The sequence below is a fragment of the Macrobrachium rosenbergii genome, chromosome 41 (genome assembly GCF_040412425.1).
Source record: "Macrobrachium rosenbergii isolate ZJJX-2024 chromosome 41, ASM4041242v1, whole genome shotgun sequence".
NCBI classification, from domain to species: domain Eukaryota; kingdom Metazoa; phylum Arthropoda; class Malacostraca; order Decapoda; family Palaemonidae; genus Macrobrachium; species Macrobrachium rosenbergii.
In genome coordinates, this window is record NC_089781.1 from 35,031,778 (window position 1) to 35,050,848 (window position 19,071).

Genomic DNA, 19,071 nt, shown 5'->3' on the forward strand with positions numbered 1-19,071 from the left:
TCAGTTTCCACTGAGCATTTATACTACCTTCCTTAATAATTCATACAATAATTCATAAGTAAACTGAAATAGGGGCATAAGTAAGTCACAAAAATAAGTTGAAAAAGTCACATTTCTCTAAATATCTTAATAGCTTTCAAGAAATGACAAGTCCAGGAATATTGGCATACTGTAGTCTCCCAAAATTTAAGATAAGGATTTTCCATCAAGACAGACTCTCCATCACAGGTCACTATACTTTGAGCAATGCATCAAAGTATGCTCACCTTATGGCAGTTCATCACAAGTCAATCACATTCAGAACTTCCATCTGATTAGGTTAGTATATCTAATCCACATAACGTCTTAACACTTTCACTACTTCTATATGTTCAGAAGAACTTGTGCAGCTTCTTACACTTGAGGACCATTTCTACTGCCATTTCCTTACAATATTTGATCTTTTAGGTCCTTTCATGTCTAAGTGGTAACACTGTTTATCTGACATGTACAATTGTGAGCTGGATTTTTCAATCTCCTATTTCCATAAATTCCTAGACGAGATGGGATCCAACAGAAACAAACAGATTTTTTCCGATAAAATGCAGAAAGCCCCAAATTACAAACTGGTGAATGTACAGGTAAAATTATTCATAGGCTATATAATACTTCCAGTCACAAGATATTAAAAAATTTTGTTCCAAGTGGTGTACTACATCCAAAGCTTGAACTATAGCTGTTACTTCTGCTGCATACACTGATGTATAACCACAAGAGCACAACCAACACCATCTTTTGATTTGGAGCCCACATCACAGATCTTCATCTGGCAACTTATACTCTACATTGTTCTCTATAAAAACATGTTCTGAACTCTTCTTCTGACTGTTTCTTTGCCAATATTCTTTGAGCATCACAAGAGTTCTGGTTTCACATGTGGTGTTATACATGGAGATCTCACTTGAAACTTTTTTAATTATTTCACCATGATGCTTCTCTAATTGTTGCTTTTGATGGGTTGTGAGGAACATGCACCAAAATTTCTGGAACTGCCTTCCTTTACTGCTGGATTCTTGCGCAAGCTTTTCAGAGGCATGGTGTATTGTAACCCAACATTTATGCTAAGGTCTAGGGGAAGCTCATACAAATTACATAACTACTTCCAACTGGAGAGATTTCAAAAGCTCCAGTGCAAATTCTATGTCCAATGCTGTGAACAACATCCAGTTCTTTTACTATTTAACATCCACATTCCAACTTACATCCAAAAAACAAATACAAATTTTTCCTATCCCTAACCTTAAGCTGATACTTCAGTTTATTTTATCTAAGGGATTTTCTATTTAAATTTGCAAATTTGTATGCTTTATCCATGTGAATGAATATTGCTGACTTGACACTTTTTTTGAAGAGTACAATATCTCACATTTAAGTAATATTTAGAATCTGCTTGACAAAGAGACATCTTGAAAATCTTATAGCAACAGTTTTTTATTATGTAGATAATTGTGACCCATGCACAATAACCCACTTGTCACCTAATTCAGCAGCTTTTTACACACCATAGTAAACATAATCAACTACAAAAAATTACCCTGTAACAGGAAGCATAACTACTTCCATCAGCCTATAAACTGCTGTGGCACAGCAAGCAACACTATGAACACTTCCCAAGGGCATGCCTTCATCTTGAGGGAATGGCAGTGAAACAGTTTCCAATTCTAACCTAAATTAATCTGTCTGATAAACATACAAAGGACTGACAATGCTGATGCTAGGTTGGGTCATAGGCTTTTACCAGGTAAAGAAGAAAAAAAATACAATAACACAAATTGTAAGGCCTTGCTCATCCAAGTAGAGGATCTAAAGTGAAATGGCCCTTGAAAATCCATACTGGAAAGATAATAGTAAGGTAGTCCTCTACTTTCAAAATACCACATCAGCCTAACTTTGGTTCTCCTCTCCACAAGTTTACAAACAAAGCTGGTGGCCTGGAAGGAATCTTAATTTAGGTTTCTTATAGGTAGTAAAATTTCCAGCTTTCTGGCAAAATTGGCAAATTTTGAATCAATTGTATTTTTCATAACTAACAAACCTTTGGTCTTAACATAAAGGAAAAATTCTCTAGCGCCTGTGGTGGCATTGGGAGTTGGCCAAGAAGGCAGTAAGAAGGAGGGGTAGCCGACCTACCTTAACCCATCTCAGGTCCATTGCATCAGCTTCCTCTAGCCCATGTAAAATATGAGGGGTGGCTTGAGGCTGACAATATATGTTAAGACTGCAGGGTTGTTAGTTATGAAAAATACAAACTGATTTAAAATTTGTCATTTGTTCATATACAGAACAAACCTTTGGTCTTAACATAAGGGAGACTCACTCTTGGAGGGTGGATAGAGAAAGCCTCGGAACCGACTGGAGGTTCAGCTCACCTGGGCTCGCTTCCTAGCCAAAGTAGGCCACAGGAAGGAGTCATTGTGGTGGGATTTTAAAACACAAAAAAAAACAGTACACAACACTCACCCTGGTCCTCGGTTGCTGGAAGATGGAGTAAGGCGTCCACATACCAACACAGCACACAAAAAAACACAAACCCAACCAAAACAGAAAAACACACGGCTCACGAACATACAGCAACAAGAACAGCACACTAACAAGGAAAAACAACAACTCTGAATCAGCACACAAACAAACTGTTTTAGACCAAAAAAAACGACTGACCGGCACTAGCTCTGACTCAAAACTGCCTCCAAAACCGAAAAATCCTCACATATATTCCACAGACAGACAGCGCCGTAAACAAACTAACGACCTCATCCCTCTTCCAATGACCAAGCACTCACTAACAACAATTCTCTCTCTCTCTCTCTCTCTCTCTCTCTCTCTCTCTCTCTCTCTCTCTCTCTCTCTCTCTCTCTCTCTCTCTCCCACAAAACGTTGGGAAATGATTATCATTTCCCTTTTAGCATTTCCCAACCAATACCTTTCACACTGCATTCAAATCGCCTTACGCAACACCCACGGATGCTCACTAGCAGGTCCTCTAGATCGCGTTCGCGGGCACGTAATCATTCTCTCAGAATCATTCTCTCTTCTAGCAACATTCAAATCCACATCTTCTCCTCCATTCTCTCTCAGATTCACGCTATCTTCTTCACTATTCCCACTCTCAATTTCATCCACAATCTCATCTATACCCTCTAACTCGTTCCCAAATACCTCCCCCAATTCTTCAACTAACCCATCCCATTCGCTCATTGACCTTTCCAATTCTTGCAACGATTCATTCATGCTTTCAATCACTCGTATATTACTGCTACGCTCTCTTACTCTTACACTTTCGCTCACCTCCAACCGTTCACTAACCCCTACACGTTCAGTCAACTCAGTTATATCAAACCCGCATATGCTATACGTTCTATTCATACCATCCCATTCATCCGTATTACACGCTTTATCACTCATTTCCACTTTGGCACTCACACCCCTATCACACAACTTACGACCATTCCGTTCACTTACGTTCTTCCCTTTCTTACGTTTTTCTACCATACTCTATCAAAACAAATTGCTGATCCTCCTCATGCAACAACCCCTCACGTACATGCATCACACGCACCGCTTGCATCCTGGAGGATCCACCCATTTGAACCCCCTTCACATTCAGTTTCCCGAATTCGCTGTCACAGTCACCCTCTTTCGTCTACATACACTTGATACATGCCCTTCCATTCCACATTCGTCACACTTCGCTCTCGGTTCTGAACACATTCTCGCATAATGCCCATTCTTACCACAGTTGCCACATATTACATTCACTCGGGTACCCCTACAACCATTAGCAATGTGACCCACCTGTCCGCACCTGTAGCATTTAACCCCCCTATCTTTCGTACACTCCCTTACCAAATGTCCCGATTGCCCACACCCGAAACACGCTCCTAAAGCCCACCTACACTCATTCTTCGTATGTCCTTCCTTTCCACATCTAAAACACTTCGCTCGACTTCCACTCATCGACCTTCCCCTTTGTACACTACTATCCCTAACCCGTCCAACCCGTTGTTCCCTTACAAACCCACCATTCATCCTCACTGGCACCTCCACATTACTTGCTCTTACACTCCTATCTATTACACTATCGGCCATTCTCATTGGGCCCCTCAACACTGCATCCCTAAAGCTTCCAAACTCTGGTACTCTCTAATCTACCCCAGCCCTTACACTTACACTTCTGCTCTCTTTTATAACCCTGTCAAGCTCATAATCTTCTACAATTTCCAAAATTTCTCCCCAAGTCAACCTTTCATTCATCCATCTTTTCTTCTCCTTCCGCTTCAAGTTCACAAATTCTCTAACTCCATCTGGCACTGTCCCTAACAACTTCCGTACTAATTCCTTACATTCATCTATCCCATCATCCCCAAACTTCTTCCTCGCCAACGTCTCCAGCCTAAAAGCATACAGTGACAAGGTTTCCCCAGCTTTCATTCTTGCCTCATCAAATTCATTCTTCCTCTTATACTTAACACTCGCTTTCATACGCCTCGCTTGCTCAACTAGTCTAGCTTTCACCTTGTCATACTCAACATCTCCCACACTCATAATAACCCTATACATATCAAGCAGAAACCCAGTCAAATATTCTCCTAATTCTCGTGCCCACACTCTCTTACTTTCCCCATACTTATCCTGACAAAACCTTTCATACTCCCTAAAGAAATCATGCACATCCCTACTTCCATACTCATTATACTTTTCACACCGGGGTACCTCCCTCACATACATAGCCTTTCTCACTTCTTTCTCACTTTCACTCCCACTTTCGCTACTTTCACTCTGTCCTTTCATACCCTCTTCCGAATACAAAGAGTCCACTTCCGCACCTACATTCATCTTACTCATTAAACTCTTCTTCCCCCTCTTTTTATCCACTTTTATCCACTCACCTCCATCCACCTCACTATCACTACTGCCTTCACCCTCTCCCTTCTTTCCTGCCTTTCCCACTTCCTTACCCTTCTTACCAATTTCCTTTCCCTTTCCCTTCTTCCCTTTTCCTTCCCCTGACTTATCCTTACTTTCCCTCTGTTCCTTCCCTTGCTTTTCATTCCCCTTTTCCTTACCCTGCCTCTCATTCCCTCGTTTCTTACTTCCTATTCCCATATCACTTTCATCACTCACGCTTCCATTCACTTCTTCCTCCTTTTCTTTCTCTCTTGTCCCTTCACACGTTCCAGAGAACCTGCCTCCAACAGCCCCTTCTCCAAAAACACCCTTGAACATACCTTTCACCATGTCTTCCACACCTTTCATCATTCCCTCCAACTTTTTATCCATCCTCTCTTCTGACTCTTTCATCTCCCCTTTCATTTCTTCTTTCGCACTCCTTAGCATTCCCCCCATCTCCTCCAACTGACTCCTCAACTCCTCATTCTCACCCCTCAGCCTCTCATTCTCCTCTCTTGCCAGCCGCAACTCCTCTCTCAACCTCCCCAGTTCCTCTTCCATTCCCTCCAGTCACACTACCAGCCACTAATCTCAATTGCAGCTGCCCCACGTTGGGCGCCAAATATTATGTGGCGGGATTTTAAAACACAAAAAAAAACAGTACACAACACTCACCCTGGTCCTCGGTTGCTGGAAGATGGAGTAAGGCATCCACGGTCGCCAACACAGCACACAAAAAAACACAAACCCAACCAAAACAGAAAAACACACGGCTCACGAACATACAGCAACAAGAACAGCACACTAACAAGGAAAAACAACAACTCTGAATCAGCACACAAACAAACTGTTTTAGACCAAAAAAAACGACTGACCGGCACTAGCTCTGACTCAAAAACTGCCTCCAAAACCGAAAAATCCTCACATATATTCCACAGACAGACAGCGCCGTAAACAAACTAACGACCTCATCCCTCTTCCAACAACCGAAGCACTCACTAACGACAATCTCTCTCTCTCTCTCTCTCTCTCTCTCTCTCTCTCTCTCTCTCTCTCTCTCTCTCTCTCTCTCTCTCTCTCTCTCTCTCTCTCTCTCTCTCTCTCACAAAACGTTGGGAAATGCTAAATAAAAACAAATTTATTCATCCCTCTATATCACGTGCCTCTGACTGTAAAGTAAAAGGTACTTGTCAGCCAGACATCTGGGTTAAGAGACAATGTGAACTCCTGCTACATTGTGTCTTGTAGTAGGAAAATAAAGAACTTTAACTGTTTGTTGTCATTTCCTCTCTCCCCTTGTAAGAGAGAGGAAGGGACTTGCTTCCATAATAGTTTATATTGTGTAAGAATATTAAATAAAAACAGTTGAAAGGTGCTAATTCACCTGTATCTGACCAGTTCCAGCACACGATGGATAATTTCTCCCCACTGCCCACCGGTAGAGGGGAAAAAAGAAAGAGAAAGGAAGAAGCCCAGTCATCCCATTCACTCTCACTTTCAAACCACCATCTTAGGTAAGATACATACTGTCCCGCTAGGGGCACTGGATGAGCAACACAATCTGTTGAGCAGCCACCACCAGACCCAAGGAAAAAGTGTCCAAGGACCTGTGGGCAACATCCCACACATAGAAGGATGTGAAGTTGGTTTTGTATAGCCATGTACCAGCCTTTAAGATCCTTTAAAACAACAGGTTCTTTTTGAAAGTGATGGAAGGGCCTAGACCCAACATCATGTGCTCTTGCTCGCACTGAATTGACATCTGGATATGAAGAAGTAGTATAGGCTTCCTTAATTACTTCTCATGGCCAAAAGGAGATAGTACTCTTGGACACATCTTTCTTGTTCCAGCCTGTACTAACAAAAAGTCTTCGACAACCCTGTCTGAGATGTCGAGCCCTTTTTAGGTAGTTATGCAGTTTCCTGATGGGACATAAAGTAATTTGTCAGGGTCATGACCAACAAAATCTCCAAACGAAGGGATGGAAAAAGACTTGAATCTGTCGTTGTGAACAGAGGGGTTTTGACCAACAAAATCTCCAAGTGAAGGGATGTAAAAAGACTCGAACCTGTTGTCATGAACAGAGGGATTTTGAGTCTTAGCCACAAATTCCAGGACAAATTCGAAGGCTACTGACCCCAACCCCTCATGTGTTTAACACCAAAAGAAAGTCTGTGCAGCTCATTAACTCGCTTTGACAAAGCCAAGGCTAAAAGGAAAACCGTCATGAGGGTTAAATTCCTGTCTGATGAAGCTCTTAATGGTTAGTATGCACTATGAGTGGGACTGCTAAATACCAGTGTTAGGTCCCAATTCGGAGGTTTAAGATCTCAAAACCCTTGAGAAGCATAGAAATTTCCCACGAAGAAGAAAGGTCTAAATCCTTCAAGTGTAGAACCAAACCTAGAGCAGCCCTAAATCCCTTGAGAGCTGGCACCGAGAGAAGTTTCTCCCTATGGAGGAAAATGAGGCAGCCCACTACTTGTTGAATAGTAGTTCCAACTGGAGAGAGACCTCGTTGACTATAGCAATTACAGTAGACAGCCTACTTTCTCTGATATACGGCTGTAGAAGACCTCCTGAGGTATCCCGACATTTCTGTCGCTGCTCTACAAGAAAAGCCTTTCACTCACAGGAGATACTGGATACTCTACAACCATGAGGAAACAGGGACCCTAACGACTGGTGAAATCGCTCGATGTGCAATTGGCATAGAAGGTTGTGCCAAGGAGGAATCTCTCTCAGTGCTTCTGTCAGTAAAGTTAGAAAATCAGGGTACCATTCTGCATGTGGCCACACGAGGGCTACAAGGGTCATCCTGAACTTCTGAGATATCATCACTCTGCTGATAACTTGGCAGATTAGACAAAGGGGGGGAAGGCGTAGCCATCCAGACTGTCCCAAGGATGTTTGTTGGAGGGCGTCCTCCAACTCGGCCCGGCCCAAGGAGCTGGAACAACTGAACAAAATACCTCTAGTTTCTTGTTGTCTTTTTGCAAATAGGTCTATTGATGGCCTTCCCCACAGATGGAAAAGCCTTTCTGCCACTTCCTGATGCAGTGACCACTCTGTTCCCAGAACCTGACCCTGGTGACTCAGCTTGTCTGCCACCACGTTCTTCTTGCCTGGGATGTATCTGGCCGAGAGAGCCACCGAGTGAGAGACTGCCCACTGGTGCAGTTGTACTGTCACGATGTGAAGAAGACGAGATACTAGCCCCCCCATTTGATGACATAAGCTTCCACTGTAGTGTTGTGAGACATTAGTACCACGGAGTGCCAGGTACTCTTTCTTGAAATTCCTGAAGTGCTAGGAAGGCTGTTTTCAGCTCCAGATATTGATATAAAGCTGTTTGTCTTCATGATCCCACACCCCTGATGTTAGGAGATCGTCCAAGTGTGCTTCCCAACCCTTGTACCAAATGTCTTGAGAACATTAGAATCTCTGGAGGGGGGGGGGGGAAATGAAGAGGCGCTCCTATGGTCAGGTTCCTGTCATCCAACCACCAAGCTAGGTCCTTCTTCACTTCTTCTGAAAAAGGAACTTGGAACAAGTGAGGATCCTTTGAAGGGGACCAAAACTGCTTTAATCTCCATTGGAGTGATTGAATGTGTAGTCAACCGTGAGGAACTAGCTTCTCCAAGGAATGCCCTGCCAATGACAAGTGGGTTGCTTCTGTTCGGACAGGAAGAACTGGGCAAAGTTCCTGAACTTCTCTAGTCTTTGGTCTGAAAGGAATACTCTCGCTGCTGTCGTGTCTATCAGCATGCCAAGATAAAGAGAATATGCCAGCACTAGCCAGTCATCGAGGTATCTTAAGATCCATATTCCTTGAGAATGTGCCCATGTCGAAACTAGGGTGAACACTCTGGTGAAGACTTGTGGAGCACTTGAAAGACCGAGGCAAAGAACCTTGAATTGTTAAACTATCTCTCCGAGACTGAAGGGAAGATACTTCCAGGATGATTGATAGATTGCAACCTGGAAATACGTATCTTTTAGATCTACTGTGAGCATGAAATCGTTCTCTCTGATGGCTTGAAGAACTGTGCGAGGAGTTTCCATTCTGAACCGTGTCTTCCTGATGGAAAGGTTGAGAGTCGACAAGTCTATTACCGGTCTCCAATCGCCCGTAGCTTTGGGAACCAGAGAGGCATGGCTGTAAAAACCTGGGGATATGTCCTTCACAATCTCCACAGCTCTTTTTTCCATCATTTTCCTTACTTTGTCTTTAAGAGCTACATGCTTCACCAGACCTAGAGAGTAAGTTAACTGGTGAAGTAGACACTTGGAGAGTAGAGGAGGAAACTCGAAGGGGAATACATACCCCACCCGAAGGACATCTACTGCCCAGGTATCCGCCCCAAACTGCTGCCAAGTTGCCCAATGGCTCACTAGGCACCTCTCCACCGATGGCAGCAAGTGGGGAGGAGTGCCCTCTCTACTGTCTACCTTCCCTGGCCCTGCCTCTACCTCCTCTCCCAGGTCTGGAAGATCAGGGTTGAAAGGGTTGCTGCTGAGGAGTTTTCATGGTTGGAGATGGAGATGGTTGATGAGCCCTGCATGGACCTGCCATGACTTGAGACTTCTTTGGGGAGATGTAGGAAGATGCTTGAGGTCTGGATTTAGAAGTGCCAGCACGAGATTGGAAGGATGACTTTGAGACAGCTTGATGCACTAGCCTGTCATTATTATCTGCTCTTCATCTACCAATTGCTGAGTCTAGCTGGTCTTTCGGAAATAGAGATGTAGAACTTAAAATATCTCCATTCCCTAAGGCTAACACCGAATCAGTACTTACGAACCTCGAGAACTTGGAGAGGGCAGAATCCCTTCTTTTAAGCAGCCAGTTGGCCCACAATAGCTGTTACATGGGTCAAGTAAGAGATGGTTTTCCCACCAGACTGTACCAATCCAATAAAGGAGACACTGTCTTCAGAGGTGGCCATCTCAGTGGAAGAGATCTTTGCCACCGCCGTTGACCAGAGGTCTAACCATGAAACAGCCTGGAAGGCCAATGAAGCAGTTGCTTCCAATGTTACAGATTCCTGAGAGGTAAAGGATGCGCCCTCTGCCTTGACTTGGTTCAAGGATACACCTGTGCCTAACCGAACTAGGTCTGGATTGACTTGCCTTGGTTGCAAAGCATCCATTGAAGTCGCATAAAATTGTTTATGTCGGGGAAGAGGTGGAGGTAGTAACTTGAAAGACCTACTGGAACGTAAAGAGTTTTCCCAACCTGAGATATGAGAATTTACTTGTTTAAGAATTCCACCAGCATGTTTGGAGCATGGCAACCCTAGAGATGTCTTAGGCCCTAGCAAGGCTTTGATACCAGAAGATGAATCCGAATTGGTTGCCACAGTCTCTTCAGCTAAGTCATTACAACCACGAATTAATTCAATGACTTCAGCATAGGAAGTTAAGAACTCTTGATGGTCTGCATCCTCCACGTCCTGGCCTTGAGTCATGATCCAGCCTATCGGCTAAGTCAGGCGTAGTTAAAACATCTTGATTTATTACTGGAGCGTAGGCTCTTTCAGGGTCTAAGACTTTCTTGGGGCCTGTAAGATTTTAGGGCAAGTTGGAAACTTGTCTCAGTCTCACTCCCGCCCATGGGGATGGGAACGAAAATTATGATGAGATGATGAATGTCATGATAGATTACGAGGCCAAGAAGGACTCCTGTGATGTGGAGATCGGTCACAGGTGTGCGAACGAGTGCGAATCACAGTCACAGACGTGTGAATGAGAGCGCTGGTTGTGAGGAGATGAATGACGTGATTTGTTAGTAGGCCCTGCAGGACTTGTGTTACATATAGCTCGGCCATGGCTGTGTGAACGGAGCGTGAATCACAGTCACATCCACGTGAATGGGAGTACAAATCAGTCATGTCCGTGTGAGCGACTCGTGTTACATGTAGCTTGGTCATGGCCGTGTGAACAGGAGCGCAAATCACCGTCACGTCCTTATGAGAGAAAATGTTGAACACGGTCTCTTCTAGGGGAACGGGAACGATGACGTAAGGATAAAGGTCGAGAAATGTTGCGCGACCTCGAAGGGCTTTCAGTAAGTGAGACGTGGACTGGAGAGGAAGGAGACCTCCAGGGAGAGGGATCCTGCATTTTCGACTTCTTGAAACTCAAGGCGGACGAAACTGGAATGCGGGACATACAGTGAGACAATAGGCAAAGAGGAGCCCCCCCAAGGAGAACGGGGGAGCCTTATCAATTACAAGATCTCCTGAACCCCCAATCGAATCTTCTAAAGCCGAAGCAATAGATGAATGTAAAGGAGTAAAATCTTCATGAGAAGAAGAAGCAATGTGAGAAGATTTTGGTATAGAAGAGCCAGAATGAGAACGAAAAGATGCAGACACTACCACCAAGGAAACAAAGTCTACCCAAGATGGTGGAGCTGACTTCCTTCCATATCTTCTCTTCTTATCAAAATTTTTCCATTTCTCAGGAGACCAATCAACACACTCTGGACATGGTTACGCTACAGACGTTAGAGCTACACCTGCTACAAGTAGAATGGGGGTTTTTCGCAAAGGAAGGCAGAAAATGGGAGCAAGGATTGCCATCAACGCCAGGGCATTTCTATGAGGTTTGGGAGGCTTAGATGAATCGTGGGTTTTCATACTCAAAGAAGGAAATGCACAAATACACCAAATCTCACAGATCTCACTACAAAAAGAAAGAAAAAACCAGGATCCAGTGGCGTAATGCAGGCAGGAAGTGGACAACAACCAGCTTCTAGGACGAGAGTGCATCAGCACAACCTGATCTGAAGGCGGTCAAGAGAAAACTCACGTGATGGACCCGAGATGGGTTAAGGTATGTTGGCTACCCCTCTTCCTTACCGCCATCTTGGCTAACTCCCAATGCCATTAAATTCCATGTAATTCTTTAACCGGACTCCAGCGGGCGCTAGAGAATTTCCCCTTATGTTAAGACCAAAGGTTTGTTCTGTATATGAGCAATTCAAATTTCCCACATCTTATTTACTACAGGCACCTTTAACAGGAAATTCTTAGCATTTTCAGGTAGATGGCTTAACATCTTGTGAAGAATTCATCTCTACATGGAGAGGAAGCTTCAGTATCATTTCATACATCACTGGCTTTCTCATAGTACAGTAAATAGCATTGTAAGCCTTATTAAATTCACTATTTAGGTCATCTAAGCATTTATTTTTTTTATGTTCATAATTACAATTTCTAAAACAAGAGATAACATAAAGTTTCCCTAGCTCCTCAGAACTTTTACTGGACTCTGTAACAGAGACATCACTGATTTTTAGATAATATATGCCATCTACAAAATAGAGCAAAGACTCCATTTACATTTCACAAAAACTTTATTGGGCTCTGTAACATCACTGAATTTCAGGGAGAATATATGCCATCTATACAGTACAGCGGACTTCATTTTTGTTGCCTCTTCATATTAAGATGATAGATGACCTTCTAAAGAACCACTGGATTTGTGTCCTCAGTAGCTTTTCCTTATGATTTTTCTCAGTACACCATAAGTCTTAACCCATGATGCAGTAAACTGATCTTTGTGCATTACTTCTGCTTTTGGAGACAGACCCATTTGCACTGCTGAAGAATTGTTCATGTCTATGCTCAACCTTTTCCCTTAATACTTGCATAGGTAAAAAAAAAGTCATCTATACGCCATCAACCAAATAACCCAAAGCTTTGAAGGAGAAGGGCAAATCCCTTTGCCTTCCATGGAGGCTCAAAGGTTAACAAAATATCAAAACCCACTTTGTGGTCTTGTCTATCAAAGTAATGCATAACAAAGTGTATAGTATCAGTCAGCACTTAAGACTTTTTACATAATTTTTTCAAACTCTTCAGAGACCTATTCCATTGACTCTTTGATTATTTAAAACATTCTCTGCAAGTAACACTGAACTCTCACGATAACAGCACGGTATTAAATGATCCCCTCAGATGATAAATCATAATCTTCATGGCTCCTGGTCATAAATATTTCTTTTCAAATACAGCAAAGGTTCACAAAAAAAAGGAACAAGAATAGCGACAACAATAATAAATAATTCATTGTCATGATGTGATCAAACCAGGAGCAACTGCAGAGCAACCCAATATACAGAGAAATGGAAAACAGAAGGGATTTAATTATTCAGAATAATGGAGAATCACTTAAGCTACAAGAAAGCAAATCCCAAATGCAAATACTGAAGGAAATGCAAAGTGCTTACCTTGAAAAGCCAATGAAGAACTGGATTACCAACATGATAGCAAATGTGCAAATCGAAGATATGAAATTAAACGTAGTTCTGTGTTGAATGATTTATCCTGGAACACAAAAAAATTGAACATCTGTAAAAGACTAGTACACTATATATACTACTGGTATAAAATCAATAAGGTTAAGCAATCCAAAAATGGTGACAACCAATTATGTTAGTTTGACTGAAGAAATCAACTGAGCATATCACACAAGTACAATCACACAACTAGTGGCATGTCTCACTCTAGTATCACAAAATCAATTAAAAAACACCCACTTACCCTTTTCAGACCTGAATAACCAATAAGGATATGAGGCTATTCCTGAATTTACAATGTTTCAAATCAACTGCATAACTTCCATTTCATTCTTGTCCAAATAACAAACAGATGGCCCAGTGGCATAACTCTTTGGGAGAAATCAAGCCTTCTATAGTGAATTCATTCACTGGATTTTTTCTTTACTGAACTTCACAAAAGTATCTGTGGGATAAAATTAATAAGGTAGTGATCAAACTCTGAACAATTATTGTCCTGTACATTCAAAAGTAGGCATTGTCAGTTTCATGTAAAATTGCACCTATCCATGAAATAAAATACCACATATTTGTCAATGCTCATAAAATCATCACATCATCAAACAATGAACAGTTTCCCAACATTTATAATATAGGTTGCCAATCAAACTACTTAAATTTATTCAAACTTATTTTTCAAAATCAACGAGCATTAATTGATGGCTATCTCATGATAAACTGTCTTACAACACTATCCTAGATAATTCTCTAATAAATAAAAGACATCTCAGGCATTTCTTTTATGACAATGATATCTTAGGTATTTCTTCTAAAACAATGTCATCTTACATATTTCTTCTAAAAGACAATGCTGTCTTAGGTATTTCTAAAAGATAATGCTTTCTTACTTCTTCTGAAAGACAATGCTACTAAGGCTACTAATGTAACAAATGTTTTAACGGAATGAGGATGCATCAAGGGCTTTAATTATCAGTCAACTTCATTCTTTTCCCAAGCATCTTTGAAAGACACAAACAAAATAGGATTTAACTAAAAACTCATTCTGACACACATAAAAAACATGAAAGATAAAAGTGTATTCCACTTAGAAGTATACAAACCAAAATTACTTAAATGGTCCCTACTTTACAAGCATGATGAATGTAATTTTTTAAAAACAAAATTAATTTTTCCAACACAATCCCAAATGAGCAGTTTTATAAAGCCTGCTTGTGCATCTGAAAATTTCCATACCTTCCAATCCTAGTATAAAGATGATGAAGAAGACCCGTTCATTCTTGGTAAGCTGACACATGTGCATGTGGTTCCCATAGGTTACCAATGGCTATCTGTCTTACTTCTTATGAAGTCAGAGGAGCTTAACAAAACAATGTACATGGAAAGTGGGCAATTTTGGTAAAAGCAATGGGTTAGTGTATAAAAAAAAATTTGGTTTTAAAACATTATATTGGTTTTATCATAAACCCATTACTTTTACAATCCTGAATAAACGTGCACGAGGAAGCTGAGATACTAGCAACAAGAAGGTGAAAAGTTGGACCATCAGAAGCTAATGTGATGGAGAGAGGAATCCATACTTTCAAGAATGAACAAGGGGTTAAAAGTCAGATGGAACCCTGTTCAAAAAATCATTCTTCTGCATGTCTGAAGCAACTTAAACATGGCTTGTGTACTGACCCATCTAGTAAGGTACTGATGCTAGTACCACTGAAATCTATGCCTGGCAGGATGATATGAAATAATTAGTGAGATGATAAGGATGAGTGCCTTGACCCAAAAATCTAACCAAAAAAAGGCAAGATTTGAGATGATTTCATCTCTTAAGTAGACTCTAAAATAAAAGTGGTAAATGTAAATGGGCATCTCCAAGTATCAGCCTTCTCTTAAAAAGGACAGGATTAAAAAATTCCTGTCATGTGTTTGTGCTTTAATTAGGGTGGCTCTTTCACCTGGAACATTCTCAAAAGCCTGAAAATGAATTTCCTGAGGCAGTTGGAATAGTAATTTTAGTGTTCTGTTTCTTGATCAAACATGTGGAAAGAAAAAATCAAGAGCTTCCTTCCTAAAAATCCTTAATTTTCTCATGATGTAAATAAACAACTATTATCACAGGGAGTAAGAGCTCCTCACTGAACTTGACCTGAGGAGAAAGACAGGGAAGAGAAAGACAGGGAATTACAAGTGGAACTGTAAAATGATTTTGTCATTATAGTTTTGAAACTGAGCTAAAAAAAATTGGGCACAAATGAAAGATGGATTGAATTCCAGTTCTTGGGGAAAGTTATTTTCTGGACAATGCATGGAACTAACTGACACATCCTGTAGAGGCAAAAGCTATAAAAAACCTAGTCTTGAAGATGAAGACAGCAAGAGACTTGAGACAAAGATTTATAGAGAGGCATTGTTTAGCCTTTCACAACCCAAGGGGCCCCAGCTAAGTGGCTTGATAGATCTGTTAAATACTTCTTTTTAAAAATTTTGGCATAGTTTCTTCAGTTCATGTGATATACTTCTTTTTCAAAACGATGGCATAGTTTTTCAGTTAAGGTAAGAAAGTAGTGCCTAAGTCTTGAAATTTAAAAATATTAGAGATGGACATCTGACATCTACAAAATAGCAGAATGTCAGCTGTGTTTGGAATAAGAATTGACAGAATTAAGGCCTCCTTCACAGCATAACTCAGGGGAACTCCCATTTGCACTCAAGACAGCAGAATGTGGAGCCTCAACATGGCCTGACCATAGCCTTGAATACCTCTGCTGAAAATCCTCTTTTAGCTAATCTTGCTCGAGAACTTCCATGTGTGAAAACTGAGCATGTTGAGGTTCTTATGGATTTTCATGTCATGTGGGTGTTCTTATCAGAAAATGACTAGGAAACCAGTCATCCTGCAGCCAAAGAGGATCAATCAGAGTAATGATGAGATTTTCTGAGTCTTGGGATTTCCTAAGAACTGGTCTGATCACAGCAAATGAAGGAAAGCAAATGCTTCTACATCATTCTTCGAATGCAGAAATGCTTCAATCTTCCATGTCACTGGATCTGTGTTCACAAAGCCATAGTTATGAACCCTAAAGTTCAGGTTTGCTGAATATTTATACCAGAAAATATCCTATAACAGCAGATTTCCTGATAAGGGATCATTATATGCAACATAGTTTCATCTGCTGAGGAAGTATATGAAAATGCATTGTCCTGAAACACATTTTGGAATAAGTAACAATGTGACATTCTCTTTTGCCCTAGAAAAATAGCAATGGTTGAGGAATATACACTTCTTAATTTTTTCCTTCCTTAATTTCTACAGTGAACCATGGTAGTATATTTATTGGACATCACTAGGACTGTTTTACCTGGGATGTGAGGAACAAAGGCTCTATATCCTTTTGGGATCAAGTCTTAGAAACTTGCAGGTCTAGTGGATGGGTGGTCAATCCCAATTTCAAAGCATATGAAAACAATAGGATTTCTGGAGGCAGAAGAGTTGTATGACTCCTGATGCCTAAGTTAGGGAAATCTTAGTGCCACTGTAGATCTCAATGATAAAGATGCTTGGAAGGTACCAAGTTAAGAGACAGGATTCTATAAGGAAGTCAGTTACAAATGTGAGGAGTGTTCAAATCACTGTACAACAATTAGCTTCACTTATCATTCAGTGTCTACATAAAAAAAATTATGCTTATACTGGATTATTTTTTGGAAAATACCTGACCATAAAGGAAAATTTCCATAATCATACACTGTATAACAAAAATCTGCACAAACAGGACAAACAGTTTAACTACTCAGGCTAAAAGTTTGCAATTTCCACAAGATAAAATAAATGGAAATTCATAACTTTACACATTTCAATTATACAGAAAGCTCCAGGCTAACAAACGACTACATAAGGGATTTTGACAGAGGAAAAATCTATTTCTGAGGAAGGTCGTGTCACCCGGTGAAATTCCATTACAGCACGAATTTCTAGGTATAACAATGCTAGATATACCAGAGAAAAAGAGCTTTCAGGAAAGCTGGGGTTACTACCCCCAGTCGACCGTCTTTTAGAAGACGTCGGTATAATGAAGGGTGAGTGAAATACCACTACCACGGAAATATACTCGAAAGATCTCTCCTTATCAAAACCCCCGTAAAAGAGCGGTGAGCCGTTACAGCTCCCACACTCAACACCCGCCAGGACGGCGACACCAGCGCCACCTACTTCATTCCATGCTAGCACTAACCCCAGACTTGGCATGTGCGAAAAGGGGAGGGAGTACTAGACTAGACAGGGAGGGTCACCGGGTGACACGGGACCTTCCTCAGAAATAGATTTTTCCTCTGTCAAAATCCCTTTTCTGAGTTCAGTCCCGTGTCAGCGGTGAAATAGTGATAGAGAATCATGCCAAGACTGCTACTACTGGAAAACAAGGGGGTAACCTGAAGAAAAGGCAAAATCGTAACGAAAATAATTTTAATTAAAGAATCTCTTCCATGAAGCAAGAATACTTAAAAGTAAGGCAACTTAATTTTAAGGCACACCAAAAACTTAACACTACAAAACACTGGAGGTCTCTGACTGATGGGGAGAAAACCTCAAAAATCTTAAAATTACTTAAAAGTAGTGAAACATGAAATGTGCACAGAACAAGAAAAACAACTTTTAAAACTATATATGTAAACTTAGGCTTAAACATGTAAGAGGCAAGACTAATGAAAATAACACACGCAATTATCCGGGTACGTGGAGCCAACAAAAACAGTCCAGTACCCGCAAGAGAAACAATTATGGCTAATCAGGTTACAGTTTTCCATCATAAAATACAAACATATCAATATGAAGAGCTAGGCAGTGAGGCAAAAACTACCAGGGAAAACAAGCAGAGAAGCAAATGAGGTAGGCGGGGGGGAAAAGGAAAGGATATAATTATTTAATGTGGGAGATGACACTTCCCACTGCTACAGTAGAATATTTCAGGGCTTGAGTGATTTTAAATAGTGGCGTTTAAACACTAGAGGTGACTTCCAACCCGTATATTTTGATAACTCTGAGAAGTCCATATTATGAAAATAATTAGTAGAAGTAGCCACTGCTCGAACATCATGAACTTTAGGAACTGAGTCTGGGTTGGCTTGTTTAATGAAATACAGAATCTGTTGTCTTATACCATTAAGGGAAAGAGTACCACCTTTCTCCCTGATAAAAAGAGGACCCGACTTACTCTGTGGAGTTCTTGAGAGATAAGATTTAAGTGTATGGACTGGACATAAAGATTGATCTTGAGGAAGGGGCACCACCTTCCAGGGAGACCACCTGTCCTGTGGGTCTTCGTTTTTAGCTAAAAAACTAGGGTCAGGGGAGAGGAGGACTTCTCCGGATGGGAGAAAATTAACAAAATTATCACCTCTAGTGGGAGCTGACAGCTCTGAAATTCTTGCACCTGAAGCCAGACTAAGTAAAAATAAGGTTTTCCTTAACAGATCTTGATAAGAGCAATTTAAGTTATCCAACTCTGACGCTAATTTAAGGACGTCATTGAGAAACCAAGTAACCGAATGTGGACGTGATACTGGTCTCAGACGAGCGCATGCTCTGGGGATGGATGAAAAATAAGAATCTGTAAGGTCAATTTTAAAGCCGTAAAGAAATACTTTCTTCAATGCCGACTTGATTGTGGTAATAGTGGCCGGAGCCAGGCCTTTCTCAAACAGTGACCTAAAGAAGGAAACTCCTAAATTAGTCATCATAATTTTGGCTTCAGAAGCTTTCAGGAAGGAGGCTAACTTTTGACTGCTGAGTCATATTGCCTAATAGTAGAATCTCTTTTATCTGATTCTAAAAACAGAGTGTTGA

General features: G+C 41.1%; 1 protein-coding gene across 2 annotated transcripts in view; it reads right to left on the reverse strand.

Annotated features, from left to right (window-relative positions):
• LOC136826794 (alpha-amylase 1-like) overlaps nucleotides 1–19,071 on the reverse strand; it is an 86,305-nt gene that overhangs the window by 55,054 nt on the left and 12,180 nt on the right. For both annotated transcript variants that reach the window (XM_067084227.1, XM_067084228.1), the window contains 2 exons: nucleotides 13,480–13,680; nucleotides 13,167–13,263 (listed from right to left, as the gene is read on the reverse strand). The gene's annotated coding sequence lies outside the window, so the exon portion shown is untranslated. The remainder of the gene's footprint in view (nucleotides 1–13,166; nucleotides 13,264–13,479; nucleotides 13,681–19,071) is intronic.